The sequence below is a fragment of the Bos mutus genome, chromosome 6, assembly GCF_027580195.1.
Source record: "Bos mutus isolate GX-2022 chromosome 6, NWIPB_WYAK_1.1, whole genome shotgun sequence".
Classification (NCBI taxonomy): domain Eukaryota; kingdom Metazoa; phylum Chordata; class Mammalia; order Artiodactyla; family Bovidae; genus Bos; species Bos mutus.
This window is the reverse complement of record NC_091622.1, coordinates 100027158-100050533: the sequence shown is the minus strand read 5'-3', so window position 1 is coordinate 100050533 and position 23376 is coordinate 100027158. Positions and strand designations below refer to the sequence as shown.

Genomic DNA, 23376 nt, shown 5'->3' with positions numbered 1-23376 from the left:
GTAGTGATTTGAACAAGGTCTTCCTGCAGAAGGTTCCCTCACTGGAGGAGAACATAGCCTCAGTGAGAGAAGCCATCACCACACAGAGAAAGAAGGGAAATGGAGAGAATCCTGACACTTGTCAACCCTTAGCTTAGGTTAGCCCTAAAGTGAGCTACATACTAACCCTCCCTACAGTTGCTTATATGAGGAATAAATTCCTCTTCACATTAAAACTATTTCACACTGGTTTTCTATCTGTAATAGACAAAGACTCATGACTAAGAGATCAGACACACATGAACAATCAAGTTATTGTTAAAAAGAGAAAGAAAAAGTAATTCCAACCATGGAGTTTTTAGGTGACTGGACAGGAGAATTGAAAATTGAACAAAAGTAAATGTTTCTTCTTAAATGTGGTGTGCCATGACTTCTAAAACTTACTGTTTTTGTAAGTGGGATAAAAATTATGGTTAGCAGACAGGAAAGGGTATATTGGTAGTCCCAGAAGCCAAAATGAACACTAAAGTAGGAATCACAATGTGGTCAAACATGGAGGAAAGAGGAAAGAGATTCACATTTCTTCCAGGGGCTGATTTTGCTCAAGAATTCCTGTTTCCCTTTTATTCAAGTAGTCCACTGGAGGTTTGGTGGCAACTTCTAAGTGACAGTTCAAAATAAACCTCTTTCCTAGTCCTCATTTGGAGTTAGACAGCAAATTCCCTGTAGATGGTGATTTCCCAAGATGGCAAATCACCTCTTGAATGAGATGTTCTGGTGAACAAGGGAAGGTCCAGTAGCTATTATCCTTCTTTGTGTATACAGCAGGAGAGACACAGAAGAAGTGCCCAAGATCCACAGAGCAGAGAGAAATTCAAAATAAAGAGGCAGGAAACACAACCCATGGCCAAGCATTCACCAAGATAGCTCACGCACCTATCTTGGAGAGCACGCTCAAAACCTTTCTAGGGACACTGTCTTCTGGAGTATGAACAGTTGATGCAGTACTAATTTTAGTTAGCCTCTGATTTATTTGAAAGTCTTTTGGACCATGAGGAGGAATTCAACCTCTTTCAGTCTCTCTTTATTCTTTATCCAAGAGTGGTTCATTTTTATCATACAATAGCCAGTATTCTTAGTTTTGTATTTGTTGCATGTAAATCAAATAAGCTTCATCTTAAAAACAAAAACTGTTTTGCAACAAGTTACAGAGAAATCTGACTCAGGCTCTTAAAATTCAATTCCTTTCATCAGTTATGACCCACAGTGCTAGGTTATCTAGGGATCCCCTAAATTTCTAAACAATCCCAAAAGGTATCGTAAATTAACTCCTTAGCTCCACTTGGCAAACCTTTAGTAAAATATAGAAACCTCAACCACTCCATAGATGACTATTTTTAAAGCATTTTCATCATCAACAGTACACTAATTATAATGACCCTGAGTGACTGCAATTTAATTATACTGACCCTAAGTAACAAATTTAACACTCAGTAAGCAAACGGATCAGGTACTAAGTTAGGATGTCTCTCACAACAGCAATAAACATAACAAGCTAAATAATAACCACAAGTATAGCTAATATTTCCTTAAACATACCATGTGCCAGACATTTTGCTTAGCATTATCTCATTTAATTCATACAATACAGCACTATGAGGTAGGAACAACATGTAATCACCTACATGTTACAGTTGAGGCTCAGTGAAGCTAGGTAATTTGCCAAAGTTCACACGATTAATTGATGGAATAATGAGAAGAGAACCCAGACCTCCTGATATAGATTAAATTGTGCTCCCCGCTCAAAAAACCACATCGAAGTCCTAATCCCCACTACCTCAGAACATGACTTTACTTGGAAATATGGCTGCTGCTGCTATAATGAGTTATGATGAAGTCATACTGCAGTATTGTGGTCCTCAATCCAACATGATGGTGTCTTTATAAGATGGCTATGACTATACGGAGACACAGAGAGAACACGTGTCAATAAAGGAAGAGATTATAGTGATGCAGCTACAACCCAAGGAACACCAATACTGCAGGGAAGCCATCAGTAGCTGGGATGTGGCAAAGGAGGATTCTGCTACAGATTTCAGAGAGGGCATGGCCATGCTAACACCTTCATTCCAGACTCCTAGCTTCCAGAATTATGAGAGAATAAATTTCTGTTGTTTTAAACTACCCAGTCTATGGCACTTTGTTACAACAGACTTAAACACCTAATATGATCTGTGAATCTGCTTCTGTTTTGTAAATAAGTTTATAGGTATCATTTTATTAGATTCCACATATAAGTGATATTATGTGATATTTGTCTTTCTCTGACTTACTTAGTATGATAACCTCTTTTGTGCTTAGTCGCTCAGTCGTGTCTGACTCTGTGACCCACTGGACTATAGCCCACCATGCTCTACTGTCCATGGGATTTTCCAGGTAAGAATACTGGAGTGGGTTGCCATTTCCTTCTCAAGGAGATCTTCCCAACGCAGGGTTCAAGCCCGAGTCTTCTGTTTTCTCCTGCACTGAAGGCAGATTCTTCACTCGCTGAGCCATTGGGGAAGCCCTATGATAACCTCCAGGTGAATCCATGTTGCTGCACATGGCATTATCTTATTCCTTTCTTTTATGGTTGAGCAATATTCCATTGTATATAGGAAACACAACTTCTTTATGAAATCAAACTCATGGTTACCAAAGGGGAAATACAGGGGGAAGTGATACATTCAGAGATTGGGATTAACATATACACATTACTATACTACACACAAAATGGATAACTAATAAGAACCTACTGTATAGCTCAGGGAACTCTACTCAGTATTATGTAGTAACCTATATGGGAAAAGAATATGAAAAAACAGACATATGTACATGTAAAACTGATGGACTTTTCTGTACACCTAAAATGAATGCAACATTGTAAATCAACTCTATTCCAATATTTTTTTAAAAAACTAATTTTGATATCTATTGTTATATATAGTATATTTTGAGTTTGTAGTTGTAACTCTAAAGCCTTCAGAGTGCCAAGTTTCATTATCACATCAGCTTGAAGTCTTTGCAGGATGATAAAAAAAAAACATTGAATTACATGTAAAATAGATAAAAATTTTCAATTTTATTAAATTATAGCTACATTAAAATCTACATAGACAGGTCTTTCTTTTCATCAGAACCCCTATTCTCTCCATCAGCTTTGGTAAACATAGCTTTTAGTAAGTTATTTTCAAATATTTTATAAAATAGCTTCACTCTACTCTTTTCAGTTACTGGAATGACCAATATCTATCCTGAAGCAATTCTCATCTTCAAAAAGGATTCTTTGTCTTTTGTGGGGGGATATTAGGCTTTTATTTGAATTACCACACTCTAAGAACTCATCTAGAAAAAAAACAGACAGGCAAACAGGACAAGTTTATTCAATACATGGATTCTACACAGCCAGTACTTTTCTGGAGAAAAGATACGGATTTTCCTTGCAAAAGAAAAAGAAATGGCAGAGAGAATAGAGACTCAAAGGAGAGAGAGGAAAGATATAGTGAATATACAGTGTCATGAATGTGATTGAGAATGAAATGGACATCATAGCTAGGCAGAGAAAGGAAAATGAGCCTGAAGATAGGAAAGGAGGCATGATGTAGGAACCTAGAAAGGAGCCTGGGAGAAAGAGAAGGGGAGGTGCAGAAGGAGACTGGAGGAAGGAAAATGAACTGGATACTCCTGAAGCTTTGAACTCTCCTCTTTGTCCACTGATACTCAAGGAAGATACTGTCTTCAGGGTCCTAGAGCCAGCTGAAACTGAAAGAAATACACACATTCCATGGCACTTTCTCATAATGATAAGTATCCAGTCAGAAACCCAAAGGAGGAAAATATTCTTGTAAAGTGTCATTTTTTTAATATCTTGGCAAGGTATTTTCTCTGAAACAAAAGAGCAGTGTACATTCCTATCACTTTATTTTGAAGAGGCCCTTTTAAGAGCCGCCGTGTCATATGCAATATTTGATCACCATCAAAGCCCAAGTTTTCTAGTGCCCAGAGCCAGTGTGTTGTGGTTTGATCTTTGAAAAATATTTCTGGATAGTCAAGATTAAGGGCCATAAATATGGAGCCACAGCTTGTCACCATTCTGTCTTTGTGCTCTTAGAATGTATTTATTAGGGAGGGGGCTTTACCAAAAAAACCTGTGCCAGTCAAAGGTACAATTATAGCAGCTCATAATACAAAAGCAGCATTTTAATGGGTTATATTTAATTTATAAAGATACATAATAATTAATATATTTACTATCTATATCATTTAAAATTTCATGAAAATCCTCAGAGTTCAAAGTAAAAAAAATAAACAAAAAAAATTCACCTTTTAATATAATCAGACCGGGAAAAATATCAAGAAAAAGGAGGTCATCAGAATTATAGCTGCAGGTTCCAAACCAGGTTTTTATTATGCTTTAAGAATAAACATGCTACCAGGTTAGAGGAGATGAATCTTTCAAAATACAGGGATAAAGAAAGGGTTCCTCAAAGCAAAAGTGTTCTGCAGGTACCGCTTCAACTTTCTGTGCTAAAACATATTTCTCTATTTAATAATTGATAATTTTGTCATCCTCTGTAACACACTGCATGTTTTTAAATGTGTGTGTGATTTTTTATAATCTAGACATCCCTTTTCTTGCAGTTTTTTAAAATGCAATTAAGATTTTTCCAGTGAGGACATATACGTGAAAGATAATACTAGAAAGTCAAATTTTATTTGTTGCTGTTCAGTCACTCAGTCATGTCCAACTCTTTGCAACCCCATGGACACCAGCAAGCCAGGCTTCCCTTTCCTTCACCATCTCTCAGAGTTTGCTCAAACCCACGTCCATTGAGTTGGTGATGCCATCCAACCATCTCAACCTCTGTCGTCCCCTTCTCCTCCTGCGTTCAATCTTTCCCAGCATCAGGGTCTTTTCCAGTGAGTCAGCTCTGTGCATCAGGTGGCCAAAGTATTGAAGCTTTAGTTTCAGCATCAAATTTTACAAATGAAGAAAATCAATTGTAGCCAGAGTTCTCTAAAACTGAAGACAATGGAGTGATCATTCAGTGCTGGAACAGACTGGAGGAAGCTTTCACAGAAGGAAAAGACAGAAGCCAGTCCTGACAAGAGTCAGACAAGAAGGAAGAAGGGAACTCCAGGCAGGGAAAGGAGCAGTGGAATGCAAGAGGATCAAAGAAAGAACAGCCTATGGGGAAGGACAGAGAAATAAGGTTGCCTGGGTCAATTCGAACTGGAAAGTCCCATCAAGAGGAGACCAATGGGGATTCGTGGACAGAAGAGAGACATGAAGCCTGAACTGGCACCGCAGCAAAGATGGATTTAATTGTAGCAAAGGCCAAAGATAAATAGGCTAAACTGTTGCAAAACAATAGCAATAACCCAGGTATCAAATGGTGAGGGCCTAGGGAAGAGTCACAGCAGTGGGAATGGAAGGAAAGAATATTAACCTGGACACATTATCAGAGCTTGGAGACAGAGTGCTGGAGTTTTATCTTTAGGATCTATATCGCATTTCTCTTGTGGCTGGCAGTGACAAAATTTTTCTAAGTAATTTAGCCTTAGGTCAGATACTTAGAAATCAGTGAGAGAAACACTCTTTTTTTCCCCCAGCTTCACTGAGGTAAAATTGACAAAATTATAAGATATTGAAAGTGTACATCCCAGAGAAACACTCCCTGAAAGCCATCATTTATGAATGGAAGATCAGCCCTGTAACCTTAGAAATGAACCCCTGAGTTCTACATATATTTCTCTGAGGATGCCACTGCCTATTTTTAAAGTTAGCATTTTTAATGCACCATTTCCTTAATAATGACCTTATCCTTGTCACTTCCAAATTATTTTATTTGGGTATATTTGATTCAGGATTCCAGAAAATATTTTTGTTTGTTGTTTTCCCCAAATGCTTTACATTAGAGAACCTGTATGAGCCATGTGAAAGCATATTTTACTGAGATATGCTTTCCCTACAGTGAAAAACTCAATCCTCAGGGCATATATCCGAAAACCTCAAAAATCTTCATCAATGCCAGCTACTTAACAATAACAAAAAAATTAATAATGCTAAAAAGACAGAAGAGATGTGAAAATATTAAAAGGTTCATGGATTTGCACACATCAGTTTTCTTCATCAGTAAGAACTTCAAGCTTCTTCTCAAAGTTTAATCAGAATTTAAAGATTCTTCTAATTAGAGTGGTTATCTGAAATTTCAGGTAGATGGAAAATAGATATACAAACAGCGGCAAGGGTGGGGACCTGCCATTCATTCTTTGACTCATTTATTAATTCTATGCAATAAGTTCAAAGATGAATAAGAACCTGGCTCAAAGACCAAGCGGGATGGGATGGGGGAGGGGTGGTAGGGAAGCTCAAGAGGGAGGGATATCTGTATGTATGCTTAGTCACTCAGTCATGTCCGACTCTTTGCAACCCCATGGAGTGTATGTATATGTGTGTGTGTGTATATATATATATATATATATGCCTAATTTGCATTACTGTATGGCAGAAACCAACTCAATATTGTAAAGCAATTATCCTCCACTTAAAAATTTTAAAAAGGAAACTCTCTAAAGCTGAATAACATCAAATCTTGGATTTTTATAATTCATCATGGTTTATCAAGTCCATTCACTTACTATGTGAACACTTCTAACAACCCTGGGAAACAGGAACCATTTTTATACCTTTAGATCAGAAAATGGAACCACAAAAGTGTGTTGCTACCCAAATCTCATAATCTTCATACCCATCACTATTTCTTTGCTTATTTTCTTTCTTCTGAGGAGAATGCTCTCATCTATTCATTCAAATGTTGATGTATCAGTCATAAATATAACTGAACACCAGCTATGTGCACCAAAGTCTTTAGGTTGGGAAAGGGGAGATAAATAGAATCTCTGTCCTCAAGGAGTTCACATCTTAGTGAGTAAAGAGGCAAGTAACAGCTACAGAAAACTGATCAGTGACCCAAAGTGTGCATGCATGTGCGTGCTCAGATCAGTTCAGTTCAGTTGCTCAGTCATGTCTCTTTGCGATCCCATGGACTGCAGCATGCCAGGCTTCCCTGTCCATCACCAACTCCTGCAGTTTACTCACTCTCATGCCCTTTGAGTCAGTGATGCCATCCAACCATCTCATCCTCTGTCGTCCCCTTCTCCTCCCCCCTTCTCCTCCTGCCTTCAATCTTTCCAGGCAACAGAGTCTTTTGAAATGAATCAGCTCTTCTCATCAGGTGGCCAAAGTACTGGAGTTTCAGCTCCAACATCAGTCTTTCCAATGGATATTCGGGGCTGATTTCTTTTTTTTTGAGTTTTCTCTTTTTTAATATAAATTTATTTATTTTAATTGGAGGTTAATTACTTTAAAATATAGGATGGATTGGTTGGATCTCCTTGCAGTCCAAGGGACTCTCAAGAATCTTCTCCAACACCACAGTTCAAAAGCATCAATTCTTCGGCGGTCAGCTTTCTTTAGAGTCCAACTCTCATATCCATACATGACCACTGGAAAAACCATAGCTTTGACTAGACAGACCTTTGTTGGCAAAGTAACGTATTTGCTTTTTAATATGCTGTCTAGGTTGGTCATAACTTTTCTTCTAAGGAGCAAGCGTCTTTTAATTTCATGGCTGCAGTCACCATCTGCAGTGATCTTGGAGCCAAAGAAAAGAAAGTCTGTCACTATTTCTACTCTTTCCCCATCTATTTGCCATGAAGTGATGGGACCAGATGCCATGATATTAGTTTTCTGACTGTTGAGCTTTAAGGCAACTTTTTAACTCTCCTCTTTCACTTTCATCAAGAGGCTCTTTAGTTCTTCTTCACTTTCTGCCATAAATGTGGTGTCATCTGCATATCTGAGGTTATTGATATTTCTCCCAGCAATCTTGATTCCAGCTTATGTTTCTTCCAGTCCAGCGTTTCTCATGATGTACTCTGCATATAAGTTAAATAAGCAGAGTGACAATATACAGACTTGACATACTCCTTACCCGATTTGGAACCAGTCTATTTTTCCATGTCCAGTCCTAACTGTTGCATCTTGACCTGCATACAGATTTCTCAGGAGGCAGGTCAAGTGGTCTGGTATTCCCATCTCTTTCAGAATTTTCCACAGTTTGTTGTGATCCACACAGTCAAAGGCTTTGGCATAGTCAAGTAGGAGTAGATGTTTCTCCGGAACTCTCTTGCTTTTTCAATGATCCAACGGATGTTGGCAATTTGATCTCTGGTTCCTCTGGCTTTTCTAAATCCAACTTGAACATCTGGAAGTTCACGGTTCACGTACTGTTGAAGCCTGGCTTGGAGAATTTTGAGTATTACTTTGCTGGCATGAGAGATGACTGCAATTGTGCAGTAGTTTTAACATTGTTTAGCAATGACTTTCTTTGGGATGGAATGAAAACCAACCTTTTCCAGTCCTGTGGCCACTGCTGAGTTTTCCAAATTTGCTGGCATATTGAGTGCAGCACTTTCACAGCATCATCTTTTAAGATTTGAAATAGCTCAACTGGAATCCCATCACCTCCCCCAGCTTTGTTCGTAGTGATTGACTTCATATTCCAGGATGTCTGGCTCTAGGTGAGTGATCACACCATCATGATTATCTGGGTTGTGAAGATTTTTTGGGATAGTTCTTCTGTGTATTCTCAATATCTTCTGCTTCTGTTAGGTTCATATCATTTCTGTCCTTTATTGTGCCCATCTTTGCATGAAATGTTCCCTTGGTATCTAATTTTCTTGAAGAGATCTCTAGTCTTTCCCATTCTATTGTTTTCCTCTATTTCTTTGCACTGATCACTGAGGAAGGTTTTCTTATCTCTCCTTGCTATTCTTTGGAACTCTGCATTCAGATGGGTGTATTTTTCCTTTTCTCCTTTACCTTTAGCTTCTCTTCTTTTCTCAGCTATTTGTAAAGCCTCCTCAGACAACCATTTTGCCTATTTGCATTTCTTTTTCTTGGGGATGGTCTTGATCCCTATCTCCTGTATAATGTCATGAACCTCTGTCCATAGTTCTTCAGGCATTCTGTCTATCAGATTTAATCCCTTGAATCTATTTTTCACTTCCACTGAATAATAATAAGAGACTTGAATTGTCTAGTGATCTTCCCTACTTTCTTCAATTTAAGTCTGAATTTGGCAATAAAGAGTTCATGATCTGAGCCACAGTCTGCTCCCAATCTTGTTTTTGTTGACTGTATAGAGCTTCTCCATTTTGGCTGCAAAGCATATAATCAATCTGATATCGGTATTGACCACCTGGTGATGTTCATGTGTAGAGTCTTCTCTTGTGTTGTTGGAAGAGGGTGTTTGCTATGACCAGTGCATTCTCTTGGCAAAACTCTGTTACCCTTTGCCCTCTTCATTCTGCACTCCAAGGCCAAATTTGCCTGTTACTCCAGGTGTTTCTGGTGTGTGCTCTGTCATGTCTGATTCTTTGTGAGCCATGGGCAGGCTCCTCTGTTCTCAAAGATTCCAGGCAGGAATATGGGAGTGGGTTGCTATTTCATGCTCCAGGGCATCTTCTCAATCCAGGGGTGGAACCTGTGTCTCTTGTGTCTCCTGACTGGCATGTGGATTCTTACCCCTGGTGCCATCTGGTGAGCCGCTAGTGACCCTAAAGTAAGCCCACTATGTGAACATTCAGATCTTCAGGAGCTCTACCCCCCAGACCATGCAAATCTGACCACCCAAGCTCAAATCTCACCTTCACTATACAGCATTACACAACCTTGGTTCACATTTGTTTGGTTTTCCCCCACATTCCCAAACAATTAGAATCTACCAAATTTAGTCCTTTATTATATAGGTTGATGCTTTCAAAATGTGGAGAAGACTCTTGAGAGTCCCTTGGACAGCAAGGAGATCCAACCAGTCAATCCTAAAGGAAATCAACCCTGAGTATTCATTGGAAGGATTGATGCTGAAGATGAAACTCCAATACTTTGGCCACTTGATGCGAAGTGCCAACTCATTAGAAAAGACCATGATGCTACAAAAGATTGATGGCAGGAGAAGAAGGGGACGACAGAGGATGAGATGGTTGGATGACATCACCACTGAATGGATATGAATTTGAGTAAACTCCAGGAGTTGGTGATGGACAGGGAGGCCTGGCATGCTGCAGTCCATGGGGTAGTAAAGAGTCAGACATGACTAAGAGACTGAACAATGATATATGATTTTTAATATTACCAAATTTTAAAAATATGCTTCTTAGCTTCTCAGGTTTCTAAGATCCCCACAGGTGAAGACAAAGTCTTTTGGGCTTTTGTATTTTACTCTGAGACCAGGAGCATTGTAAATCTGATATGATGATTCATAAATATTTATTGTTTGATTTATGCAATATGTAATATATTTGGAATAATATATTTTGCTTAGCTAATTTTGACTAAGATAAATCTCTTTGAAAGTTGTGGCAAGGAAATCTGGAATAAGAAAAAATTTTGGTAAGCATTTATTCAGGCCTCACTCTAAATATTTCTAGTTGTTTTAATGACTTGATTCCTATATATTAATATTAGCTTGGCATTAACTCCATTTCGGAGAAGGCAATGGCACCCCACTCCAGTACTCTTGCCTGGAAAATCCCACTGATGGAGGGGCCTGGTGGGCTGCAGTGCATGGGGTCGCTAGGAGTCGGACACGACTGAGCAACTTCACTTTATTTTTTCACTTTCATGCATTGGAGAAGGAAATGGCAACCCACTCCAGTGTTCTTGCCTGGAGAATCCCAGGGATGGGGGAGCCTGGTGGGCTGCCGTCTATGGGGGTCGCACAGAGTTGGACACGACTGAAGTGACTTAGCAGCTTAGCAGCAACTCCATTTGGTCAACAAATCTGTTTTCTGAGTCACAAAGTGGTCAGATTACTTCCTAAAGTCATAAAAGTATTTATTGTCATAACCCAATAATATAGATTTAGTCCCTGTTACAGTATGGGCTTAATATAAATGCCATGGAACACTGGAGTTCTCAGTACCCAATACTATGGACTATGGGGATTGTCATAAATATCTGCATCAGGTTGGTCTCACAGAAATATAATGGAAGCCACATATAAAATTTTCTACTATCTACATTAAAAAAGTAAAGGGGAACAGGTAAAATTAATTCTAATAATGTATTTTAACCCAATATATCCAAAAATGTATCATTTCAACACACAAACAATATTTTTTAAAATATATTTTATATTCTTTTTACTAAGTCTTAGAAATCCACTGTGTATTTTATACTTATAGCAATCTCAAGTTGGAGGCTAAATTGTTATCTGAAATGCATTATTGGTATTTGGTTTTATAAAACTACAATTTTATAAAACTCACAATTTAAAAAACAGACTCCCAGAACTCCCAAGTTATTCCCCAAAACACTTATTTTTTTCCAATGATTCAAAAATATTTAAGCTTTTTTAATTTAAACATGTTAATAAAAATTAAATAAAATTAGATACAAGTTAAAAGCTCAGTTCCTCAGTCATACTAGACTCATTATATACGTTCAAGAGCTGTAGCTACCATATTGAATAGCACAGATAGATCTATTTCTATCCATATTTCTTTTTCAGCAATAATATTTAAGCCATGTTTCTTTGTCTTATTTCAGTTTGTTCTTTGTTATTGAATGAGATCCTCCTTTAAGATATAATAGTTTGAGATAATCATAGGAGCTAATATAATGAAAGAAAGGGTCGATCCTGGGTGGGAACTAAGTAGGACTGGAAAAGAATCAGCCTGCAATGCAGGAGACCCCAGTTTGATTCCTGGGTCGGGAAGATCCGCTGGAGAAGGGATAGGACACCCACTCCTGTATTCTTGGGCTTCCCTTGTGGCTCAGCTAGTAAGGAATGCCCTGGCAATGCGGGAGACCTGGGTTTGATCCCTGGGTTGGGAAGATCTCCTGGAGAAGGAAACAGCTACCCACGCCAGTATCCAGGCCTGGAGAATTCCATGGATTGGATGGATAGTCCATGGGGTCACAAAGAATTGGATGTGACTGAGCAACTTTCATTTTAGATGGACCCCTTGAGAATTCTCCTTAATTTTTCATGGATTCAAATATGTAGACTTGAGTCATCATGATAGGCAAGAAGAAAAGAGGAAGTGAAGGAGTGGTAAAGGTTTTCTAGTCTTCCAGATACTTCCCTGCCACTTAAAGTTGTGTGAGTACACGTCAATGAGAGTATCTGCTATCTTCTGAATGATTCTAAAACAGAGCATTTTATTAATTTTAAATTCAAATATAAGCTAGATTATAAAACTATAGGCTTAAAAGTCTAATAGATACACCAAACTTAACTTACATCTCCAACCTATCTTTACATTTTCTTAAATCTGGTCAATTTAGAAGGTGAGATCTTAATGATGCTTTACTTACCAAAATATATGTTGATATATTCTTTCAAATATCAGTGTTGGTATGTATTCTAACTCTAAAGCAACAGAACTAAGATAGAAGTCATTCTGAGCAAGATCTAATAAGGAAATAATAACACTGAACTAAGAAGAGTTGAACAAATGATAATAGGCTGGTTATGAATAAAAATAAGCTGTGGAATAAGTGTGAGGCACTTAACAGCAAGGTTTCTTCTCTGATCTCCTGAATGGCACTAGTTAATCTAGTGAAATTCTAAGTTGCCTGAAGCAAATAAAAGAAAATGTAATGCAATATTTGAAAAGAATGAGTTCTTAGTGATTTGTTATTTGCTCTCTCAGAGATAGCTTTCATGTTCTTAGAAATGTGAATAAGTGCTTATTAGTTACACATGGCTGCATTTTTGTTTTTCACAGAAGGGCCAGAGTAGGGGATGGACATTTTAGTAAATATACTTCAACTTCGGTGCACAGAAAACTCACTTAAGGGATTTGTTGGAATGTAGATTTCAGAGCCTTTTCCCAAAGATTCTAATTCTTCTCTAGGTTTTAGAGGAGAAATACACTTTTTGCTCTCTTTGCTTTCTTGTACTCATGATAGCGTATCAGGCCTGTGGATTTCCCCACTTTGGGCATGGGGGGTTTAACAAGAGGCTCCGCCCTGACTCTGCCCTGACTCATTTGAAAAAACCCTGATGCTGGGGAAGATTGAAGGTGGGAGGGAAGGTGATGACAGAGGATGAAATGGTTGGATGGCATCACCAATTCAATGGGCATGAGTTTGAGTAAGCTCCAGGAGTTGGTGATGGACAGGGAAGCCTGATGTGCTGCAGTCCATGGGGTTGCAAAGAGTTGGACATGACTGAGTGACTGAACTGAATTGCCCACAGAATGAGCCACAGAATCATTCTGTCCTAGGGCTCATTTCCTTTTCTCATTAGTAAAACAGAAAATTTTTACAATAACCCAGTAAACGAATCATAGGAAAAATAGTAACACAAGTCCTTTGAGGTGCTTTCTATCTAGTATTGGGTTAAGAAGCAAGGCTGATTCTACAGAACTTGAGCAAGGCCTGCCCAGGCTCACTAGGGTACAAGTCACATCAAAATTTTGGTACTGAGAGCCAAACCAGGTATCAAGGATGCCCTTTATTATCCTGCATCCTTAGTTCCCCTGGAGTAGGTGTTTGGATGAGATTCAAGATGTTAGTCACCTTTGACACATTAACACTGATTCTTTACAACAAGGATTTTATTTCCTCACCAAAATCTTCTTGCTCCTGTCACCAAAGCAAAGAAAATAAACTATCAGCCTGCCTCATGGCTTGTGCATTTATTTTATTTGGATGAAAGGACCGCACACTTTTCATTAATCAACTTAAGAGAAAAAGAAGCATAACTGCCTCTTGGTTCATTTAGATTAGAAAATAAAAAGATAAAGGGAACCAAATGCTGGGGAAACCCAAGTCCATGGCAAAACTGTGGTGTTGTCTGGAGACTGCTACAACAGTGCAAGGGAAAAATTAAGGACGCGGTGTTATGTTTTTTAATTTAGGGTAGACAAGAATCCCAGGACGGCGGAGCCTGGTGGGCTGCTGGCTATGGGGTCACACAGGAATCGGACACGACTAAAGTGACTTAGCAGCAGCAGCAGCAGCCAAACTGATTTTGCAAACATACATTTTTAATGTTAGCAATTACTAGCAATGAGCAAAGGATAACAATACATTTTGTATTTGTGGTCATTACTAAGTGACTTCTCTCCTCCAATTAGTCTCTATAAAATCTCTGAGAAGTATTATTTTCCAGAATCTCAAACAAGTAGAAGTTATTTTTCCAAGGTTGCACATATGATTCAAAGAGTTGAGACATGGAAACATATTTTCAGATTTCACAAAGACTTTAAAAAGCACATGATTTTATGCCTTAATTGAGCTATTCAGAAATGAATGGGCCAAAGTGAGACAGTCACTAATATCTGTGACTTACGCTCAGTTGGTTTGGGTATTTCCAACCCCTTTCTTACTAACCTCCTTCCGTTAATTAGTCACAAAGTCTAGTCACTGTAACCCTTTCATAATTCTTGACTCCATTTTTCCCTCTTTATCAGCAGTTTCCAAATTCATCCTAAACTCCTGGACATTTACCAAACACCGCCTAGTAGTCTGACCACAATATTGTTTCTTTGTACTTGGGTTTCTCTCTGCCTAAAATGACTTCTTTTCTTCCTTGTACACCTGTAAACTTCAGAATACTCCTCCCTGCTTTGTCAACTCATAAAATTCATACTCATCCTTCAATATTCTCTTTAGTAGGCTTTTTCTCAGGAAGGATAGGCTTTCACCAAAAACATTTGGGAAACAGCAATTTTCCCAAAGTTTTCAACTTCTAAGCAAAATAGGGACACTAATGTTTACAGCTGTATGTGTGTGTGTGTATGTGTGTGAGTGTGTTTGTGCGTGTGTGTGCGTGTGCGCTCAGTTGTATCTGACTCTTTGCAACCCTGTTGAAGCCCCAGGCTCACTGTCCATGGAATTTTCCAGGCAAGAATACTGCAGTGGGTTGCCATTTCCTCCTCTAGGGGCTCTTTCTGACCCAGAGATGGAACTGGCCAACTCTTAAGTCTCCTGCATTGTCAGGTGGCGTCTTTACCACTGCGCCACCTGGAGAAATCTGCAAAACTCTCATGAAAATGTGGCACCAATTATGAACCATGGAACACCTGTTAAATGTTAAAAATTTAACAAAAGGCTGTGTTTTTTGAACATTACCACTGAATATACCCTGGAGCTCATGTGTGTTTGTCTTCACACTGCTACATGTCCATTTTTATGAATAGGCTGTTGAACTTTATCCTTGTGATTCAAACCTGTTCAAAATGACATGACGTATATTTGTGGTCAAAAGATGATCAATAAATCATGCAAAAGATCACAATCTTCTCAAAACTCAGAGGACAAATAGACTTCTTCAAAGAAGGAGTTCTTTAGGCTATGAAAAGTAAACAAATAAACATTCCCACCATACCAAGGATTCCCTGACTTAAATCAACAGTGACTGTAATGAGCCTGTTTGTGCTGCTGTTGGCCCAGCCACATGGTGATACTCTCAAGCTATTACTGTTTTATAACTGCTAAACCAGAAAGGCACACGCAACCGAAAGATTTCCTAGATCTCTGCAAAGTGTGACAATAGCATATCAATGACTCTCTTATTCAGTTCAGTTCAGTTACTCAGTCGTGTCCAACTCTTTATGACTCCATGGACTGCAGCATGCCAGGCTTCCCTGTCTATCACCAACTCCCAGAGTTTACTCAAACTCATGTCCATCGAGTTGGTGATGCCATCCAACCATCTCATCCTCTGTCATCCCCTTCCCCTCCCGCCTTCAATCTTTCCCAGCATCAGGGTCTTTTCAAATAAGTCAGTTTTTCGCATTAGTTGGCCAAAGACACTCTTATTAAACCTCAGTAAATAAACACCAATGGTATCTTCCTTTTCATGGTTCTCCGAAACTCTAAACACATACCCTTCATAAGCCAAGCATTTACAAAAAGGTTGGCATTTGTATGAAAGAAAACAGAATTTTGTAACTGCTAATGATGGGAAATGCAGTCTCTAAAAGAAAGAATTCACTGTGCTGTTTAAGATAAAGATGGAAATCTCACACCAGGAATAACAGTAGCCTAACTACTTCATTCATTCTCGAGAGTTTGGAAGCTATATAATCAAAATGAGATGCAAATATACACACAATAAAGAATAGCACTGAAAGATTGAAAATTTCCTTCTCTATCCAAGAGGCATAATCTGGACATTCATAAATCACAGCTAAGAAAAGAAACTCAGGCACTGGCTCACTATCATACCTCTATCTAGGTATCAGAAATGCTTGCAACATCTATTATGTTATAGAGCACTAAATTCTGACACATTATTAAAGACAGGCATCCTAAAAGAAATCAACTTGCCCTCATATATGTTAATTCATGATTAATAACAATAAACATTTTCTGTATCTAAGTTATTTGGTTTGGGCTCAGTTCAGTTCAGTTCAGTCACTCAGTGGTGTCCGACTCTTTGCAATCCCATGAATTGGAGCATGCCAGGCCTCCCTGTCCATCACAAACTCCCGGAGTTCACTCAAACTCATGTCCATCGAGTCGGTGATGCCATCCAGCCATCTCATCCTCTGTCGTCCCCTTCTCCTCCTGCCCCAATCCCTCCCAGCATCAGAGTCTTTTCCAATGAGTCAACTCTTCGCATGAGGTGGCCAAAGTACTGGAGTTTCAGCTTTAGCATCATTCCTTCCAAAGAAATCCCAGGGCTGATTTCCTTCAGAATGGACTGGTTGGATCTCCTTGCAGTCCAAGGGACTCTCAAGAGTCTTCTCCAACACCACAGTTCAAAAGCATCAACTGTTCAGTGCTCAGCCTTCTTCACAGTCCAACTCTTGAGAGTCCCTTGGACTTCAAGGAGATCCAACCAGTTCATCCTAAAGGAAATCAGTCCTGAATATCCATTGGAAGGACTGATGCTGAAGCTGAAACTTCAATAGTTTGGCCACCTGATGCGAAGAACTGACTCATTGGAAAAGACCTTGAGCTGGGAAAGATTCAAGGCAGGAGGAGAAGGGGACAACAGAGGATGAGATGGTTTGATGGCATCACCGACTCGATGGACATGAGTTTGACTGTGGGAGTTGGTGGTGGACTGAGAGGCCTTGAGTGCTGCAGTCTATGGGGTCTCAAAGACTTGGACAGGACTGAATGACTGAACTGAACTGAACTGAATGAATATCAGAACTGACTCTCAAATCCAGAATATTTTGAACCAAGAACCAATGTAATATTTGCTACATCAGCTGCTTACCTGGTTTTACACTTCCATGAAAGCTTTCTGGGGGTGGGAATAGAAGGAAGGAGCTGGCAACAGTAGGCATATGATACTGTGATCAAGCAATTTGGGACAAAGTGGAAAACCTAGAGTGTGGATTCATTCAAAGGGGACAGAAATAATGATGGATGCAGTGTATCCTGAAAATGTGTAACTGAAGAAGAAAGGAGGCCAGATAAACACCATGGACAATAGCAATGAGAGGCAATATGGGAAGAAAATAGGATACTGATATGACAAAGTTCTAGGATAATAAAGAGATAAAGCAGAGAAACAAAATTAAGGGAATCGAAGTGAAAGAAAGAGTAAAGAAAGAAAAAAGTGGTTAGAGAAAGGATAGAAACCAAACCTTGAACTTCAAAGAGGAGTCTGTCACTCTGAATTGGAATGGAAGTGACCAGAGTGTTGATGTAGTGGTTGACTCACAGCTGTCACCTGCTCAGTACAGTTTCAAATTCGTCGGAATTCAGAACATGAAGCAGCAGAAACTGCTGCTAAGAGAACTGAAAGTTAAAGGAAGTGAAGTGAAAGTTGCTCAGTCGTGTCTGACTCTTTGTGATGGACTATACAGTCCATGGAATTCTCCAGACCAGGATACTGGAGTGGGTAGCCTTTCCCTTCTCCAGAGGATCTTCCCAACCCAGGGATCAAACCCAAGTCTCCTGCATTGCAGACAGATTCTTTACCAGCTGAGCCACAACGGAAGCCCAAGTCTAAGGGAACTCAAGGTTAATTCTTCTGAAGTGGCATTACAGACACCCAAAGTCAGTGAAGCAGTTATCACCGAACAAAATCTGGGGTGTGCTGGTCAACAGTGTACTCTAGCCAGTGCCCTCCTTGAATCAAGAAGCAGGGGTAGATTCATGGCAAAAGTCTAGATGAAAACAGTGGCTCCAAGACCCCAGTAAGTACGTAATCCACTCTGAACCCTTCTCTGGACCTTTGCCCAGCATCAGTGTTCTCTTCAGTCTGGTTTTCACAGTCATGTGGGTGTGAACAGACCCCCAGGAGGTCTGGTGATTTCTAGGTAACACTTGAGCTGAAAATGGAGCCCATCTGACTTAACACAGATCAGTGAAAAAGTCACAGAACAGTAAGAGGTAATTAGCAGCAGAAGAAAAAATTTCCATTACCCACTTTTGTAGTTATAATTTCTGAGTCTGATATTTCAAGTCAAACATAAAAATTAGCAGGAGAAATGAAAGGGAACAAAACCATTGCTTTCTTAAGGGATCACTTGAAATGGAAGAAATGTACCATACTAGCTATAATGAACTTAAAAATAAACAATTACTATCCAAAAACAATCATCAATAATGAAAAAAGTCATCAATTTAAAACTAGCTTAAGAAAGCATTATTTTGTGTGATAAGTTGCAAGACATTTAATATCATGCCTGATTTAGTCATAACTTTGAAGACAATAAAGAGAATAATAGGATAATTGATCAACCCAGAATGCCAAGTTTTATGCTAACTCTTTAAGTACCACTCATTTATATTCTATTATTATTACCAGGTGAAAAAAAGTCAGTCATGCTTGAATATCAGAAATGCATTACACTAAACAAACTTATTAATAAAAAAAATATACTGGAGTCTGCAGATAGACACGCTTGTGTTGTATAAAAAAATACAAAGATTAAAAAATCTGAGACTCAAAATTATATGAGATAGTCTCTATGGGGAAAAATTCATTACTCAGTTTTACAATAATGAAGGTTTTATGGTATCATGCCTGTTTAAAAAAAAATTCAAACAAAATATCAAATAGTTAGTGGCGACTTGTTACCCCAAGAAAAGCATTACCCTCGTAAAACTCCAGAGGTAAATGCATTTGTCTAACAGGAGTTGAGCTGCCAAACAGACATTCTATGGCTAAATTGTTAGCTACAATTCTGAGCAGTCAAAAATTAAAGGTGCTTCCCTCTCTCTGACTAAAATCGATTACAGCGCCAAATTCAGTGTCTCAGAAAGCAGGCAGGTAGACTGGTTCCTGTGTGAACTTATTCTAGAGAGAATTCTCTGGAAACTTCACAATGGAATAACAGGAAATTGCAAGGTAGAGGAACCACCAACTCAAGAAAAAAGCAGTTAATACCTTTGTTTCAAATCAAAGCTCAGATTTGAGATAGAAATTTAACCCTGGTCCTCTGGAAATAAGTTAACCAGAGGGCTTTGCTGTCTGCCCCCAAGTCTGTAAATACAGCCCTAGTTACTTGCTACAATTTATGACTCCCCATGGTATTAGGAATCCATTTCAAATCTCTTTTAAGCAGTCCCAGGATCTGTTTCCTGACAGTATTGACAAAACAGCAACACTAGCTGTAACTCAACGCATCCTACGCTCCTAGAGATCACCAGCAAGTCCAGCACTTTTCACTTAACATCACACGTATATTTACCAATTCTCTCCTCCCTTACCTACCTCTCTCTCTCTTTCTTCCCCTCTTTACAACTCCCCTCCATCCCCACTTTCTCCAGGCTCATGCTAATATGACCTTTACACATCAATTACTCTCCCTGAATTATTTTAGCCTTATCACATTAATAATACAGCTTATAAATGATATCATACACAAGTTGCTTGGCATTTCTATAAAGCAGTTCAATATAATTTTATTGTCTTAGTGGCTCTTTCTAAGACATTAAGAATATCTTTTTTACATCAAACAAACAGACAACAGCAATAACATCAGCCCACTATTATTATCATCAGACATTTGGTCACAGTGTGATTTGCTAAACAAATAAGGACTAACCTTCATAAGCCACTAGGATCCTATTCTTGCTTGAAAGTATTATTAGAAGCAGAGTCCCAATGTGACACCATTGAGCTGCTTGCAAACATCTGAAGGAAGTCTAAGCATTCAGTATTGTCTCTTTTGTGATACAGAAATAACCCTGGTTTTCTGAGATAGCATCCCACACTTTTCAAAGCTGCCTGAAAAGGTGCCCAGAGCTGCAGGCTCTGCGTCCCACAGCTCAGTAGCACAAAGGTCTCACCTTGCTCCCCGACGAGGAGTCCGGCTCAACCAGCTCAGCCGTGTGCCCCTCACCCAACTTGCACTATTGGCCCGCCCGTGTCTCAGACAGGACTCCCACAAAGACTTCAAGCCCAGTCCCAGGCTCATTTCAGGGAAGCTAAGGCTACTCCCTGGAATGCTCCACAAATTAAACAGTAGTGGACGGGACTGCAAACAGAGAGGTAATAAAAGCACTGCACAGAAGAAAACTCTCCCTGACTCTCAGTGGTACACAGCGGTTACTACGAGCTAAAGCCTCTTTTTCTCCCTTTTCCATTCCTGCACTCTTCTTCAGTGATTATTGACTGGTCGAGGCAGTGTTTAAAGAACACCTGCTGTTTTCTTCTTTTTAATTTTTGTTTTTGTTTTCTGCATGAAATCTCTTAGCTGTTGATATACCATCAGGCTTATTTATATGCTTCCTTTTCAAGAATATGGAAAACATAAGAGAACCATTGTACAATTATATTGTGGTTTGAAGACCAAATTGAATGAAAATCTACAGTGTATTGAGGACATTCATATGAATGGATTCAAAATCTAATTATTGGGCTTCCCTGGTGGCTCAGATGGTAAAGAATCTGCCTGCAATGTGGGAGACTTGGGTTTGATCCCTAGGTCAGGAAGATTCCCTGAAGAAGGGAATGACAACCCACTTCAGTATTCTTGCCTGGAGAATTCCATGGACAGAGGAGCCTGAGGGGCTACAGTCCATGGGGTCACAGAGTCAGACACAACTGAGCAACTAACAGTTAGATTTAAATATTATTACAAGGAATTAGGTTAAACATGTAACCCAAAACAGAAAGTATCACACCTTGATTTTAATATGCTATATTTTTCAGCTGCCTTTAGGGTTACTCTGGGCTCAGTAAAAATGCTTTTTAAAACATTACAGATTCACTTGCTCCTTTCTCAGTCATGAGTCCTCATCTTGGGCTTCCCTCATGGCAGAGCTGGTAAAGAATCTGCCTGTAATGTGAGAGACCTGGGTTAGATCCCTGGATTGGGAAGGTACACTGGAGAAAGGAAAGGCTACCCAACCCTATGAACTGTGTAGTCCATGGGGTTGCAGAGTCAAATACGACTGAGCAACTTTCACAAGTCCTTATCTAATCGATAGAACACAAAATCATGAGTGACAGTTTTGCCAAATGGTACTTAACAAGGACCCTTGTAGTTGAAGAGCAAAGGAGATAATTCATTATATGCAGTGATGCCACAGGCTAGCATGTGGGTTTGATTATCTCCAGGAACTCAGAGGTGAGAAGAGCCTCTGAGAAATGGGGTAGTAGGGTAGAAACATAAATCACTAAAAATCAAGAGCCTGGTCTGCCTCTTCCTGACTCAGTATTCTGGGACAAAACGCCAAAATCAGGGGTCCCCAACCTCTGGGCTGCAGACCAGTACCTCCTGTCAGATCAGCAGCAGCATTACATTCCAGAGTCACCTGGTTTACAGTCTACGGGAACTTGAATAGAATTTGTAACCGACTGTTGTGTGAAAATTGTATAAATCTTAATTATGTTGATTTGGTTCATCATGCTTTTCAGGTCTGCTACATCCTTCTACTTCTCTGCACACCCATTCTATTAACTTTTGAGAGTTTGCTATTGAAACTCCAACTAAAAGTCTTAATTTGTCTATTTTTTAAAAAATAGTGGAACTATATGTAAACTTGTTCTGTACTTTCCAAGTGTCCTGTAAATGTGTTTTCATACTTTCATAATTAAAAAAAATAAAAAATTAAAATGAAAGAGTGCACACAACAAATGTAATGTGTTTGAATCATCCCGAAACCACTCCCCCAACCTCCGGCCCATGGAAAAACTGTCTTCCATGAAATCGGTCCCTGGTGCCAAAAACGTTGGGGACAGCTGACCTAGATCACTTTGAACTCATTTTCCATGTTAAAAGACTGAGATAAGGTGGTTATAGCTATTTTTCTAAATATGCTTTTATTCTGATGTACAATGAAATCATTCTAAGGAGAATGTAGCATGTAATTTATAATTTATTAACTGAAGAGACCCAGCATAGATAATTAACATGAAAGACTCCCCAAAATATATATATATATATATATACATATTTTAAATTCTGTAGTTTCAACCCTCTCCTGAAATCTAAAATTTTACCAAATTTACAGGGAAAAAAAGTTACATATTTCGGTTTCACCTCTGTTTGCCTCTTCTCCTGCTGAGTTATTAAGGCCCAAATTCACCAAATAAAGCAGAAGCAGGGGTTCCTTGTCACTCCTGGAAAATATTGTTGACTTTTATTCACTAGGCAACAATTTTATCCGTACCTGTGTGTGGGCTCAGATGTGTCTGACTCTTTATGACCCCAGTGACTGTAGCCCACCAGGCTCCTCTGTCTATGGAATTTTCCAGGCAAGAATACTGGAGTGCAATGCCATTTCCTCTTCCAGGGGACCTAACGGACCCAGAGATCGAACCTGCATTTCCTGAATCTCCTGCATTGACAGGTGGATTCTTTACCACTGAGCCACACATTAACAAAGCAAGGAGTCCACAAACACAAAAAGGAAGATGGAAGAGAGAAAAACAAAACAACAAAAAAAAGAAAATGATCCTGTGACTTAAATGATTCCAAAGCAAAGTTCATGTCAAATTTGAAAATGTTACCAGAGTCCTTGAGGCGGCCCTGGGGGAGTCACTTTGCCGAGCAGGCTCTATCCTTAACCTGACCCAGAATCTACGAGGCCAACACAAGGGCAGAGGAGGCCACAGGAGGAACAGGAAGAGTTCATGTCATTCACCACCATGTGCAGAACTGTTAAGCAAGTAGCATTTCTTATCACAGAGAATCAAATCTACATATTGATCCTGGCATAACATATTGCTCCTTCATCCTGGTACTATTTGAACCCAAGGAATGTCCAGATGCATTGAATGGAAACTTCTGCAAGTGATTTGGAAACTAGTAACTTCACACTCAAAGAAACTATTCCTAGTATGTCTTCAAGTTATATTTGCCCCCTGTACTAACAGAGCTGAGATGTTGCTGCTTTTCCTATTGCACTGTCAATCT

The 23376-nt window shown here is 39.2% G+C and overlaps 1 protein-coding gene across 1 annotated transcript in view; it reads right to left on the bottom strand.

The window, feature by feature from the left end:
• Positions 1-23376, bottom strand: part of ARHGAP24 (Rho GTPase activating protein 24) — a 545966-nt gene that overhangs the window by 508603 nt on the left and 13987 nt on the right. The window lies entirely within an intron of this gene.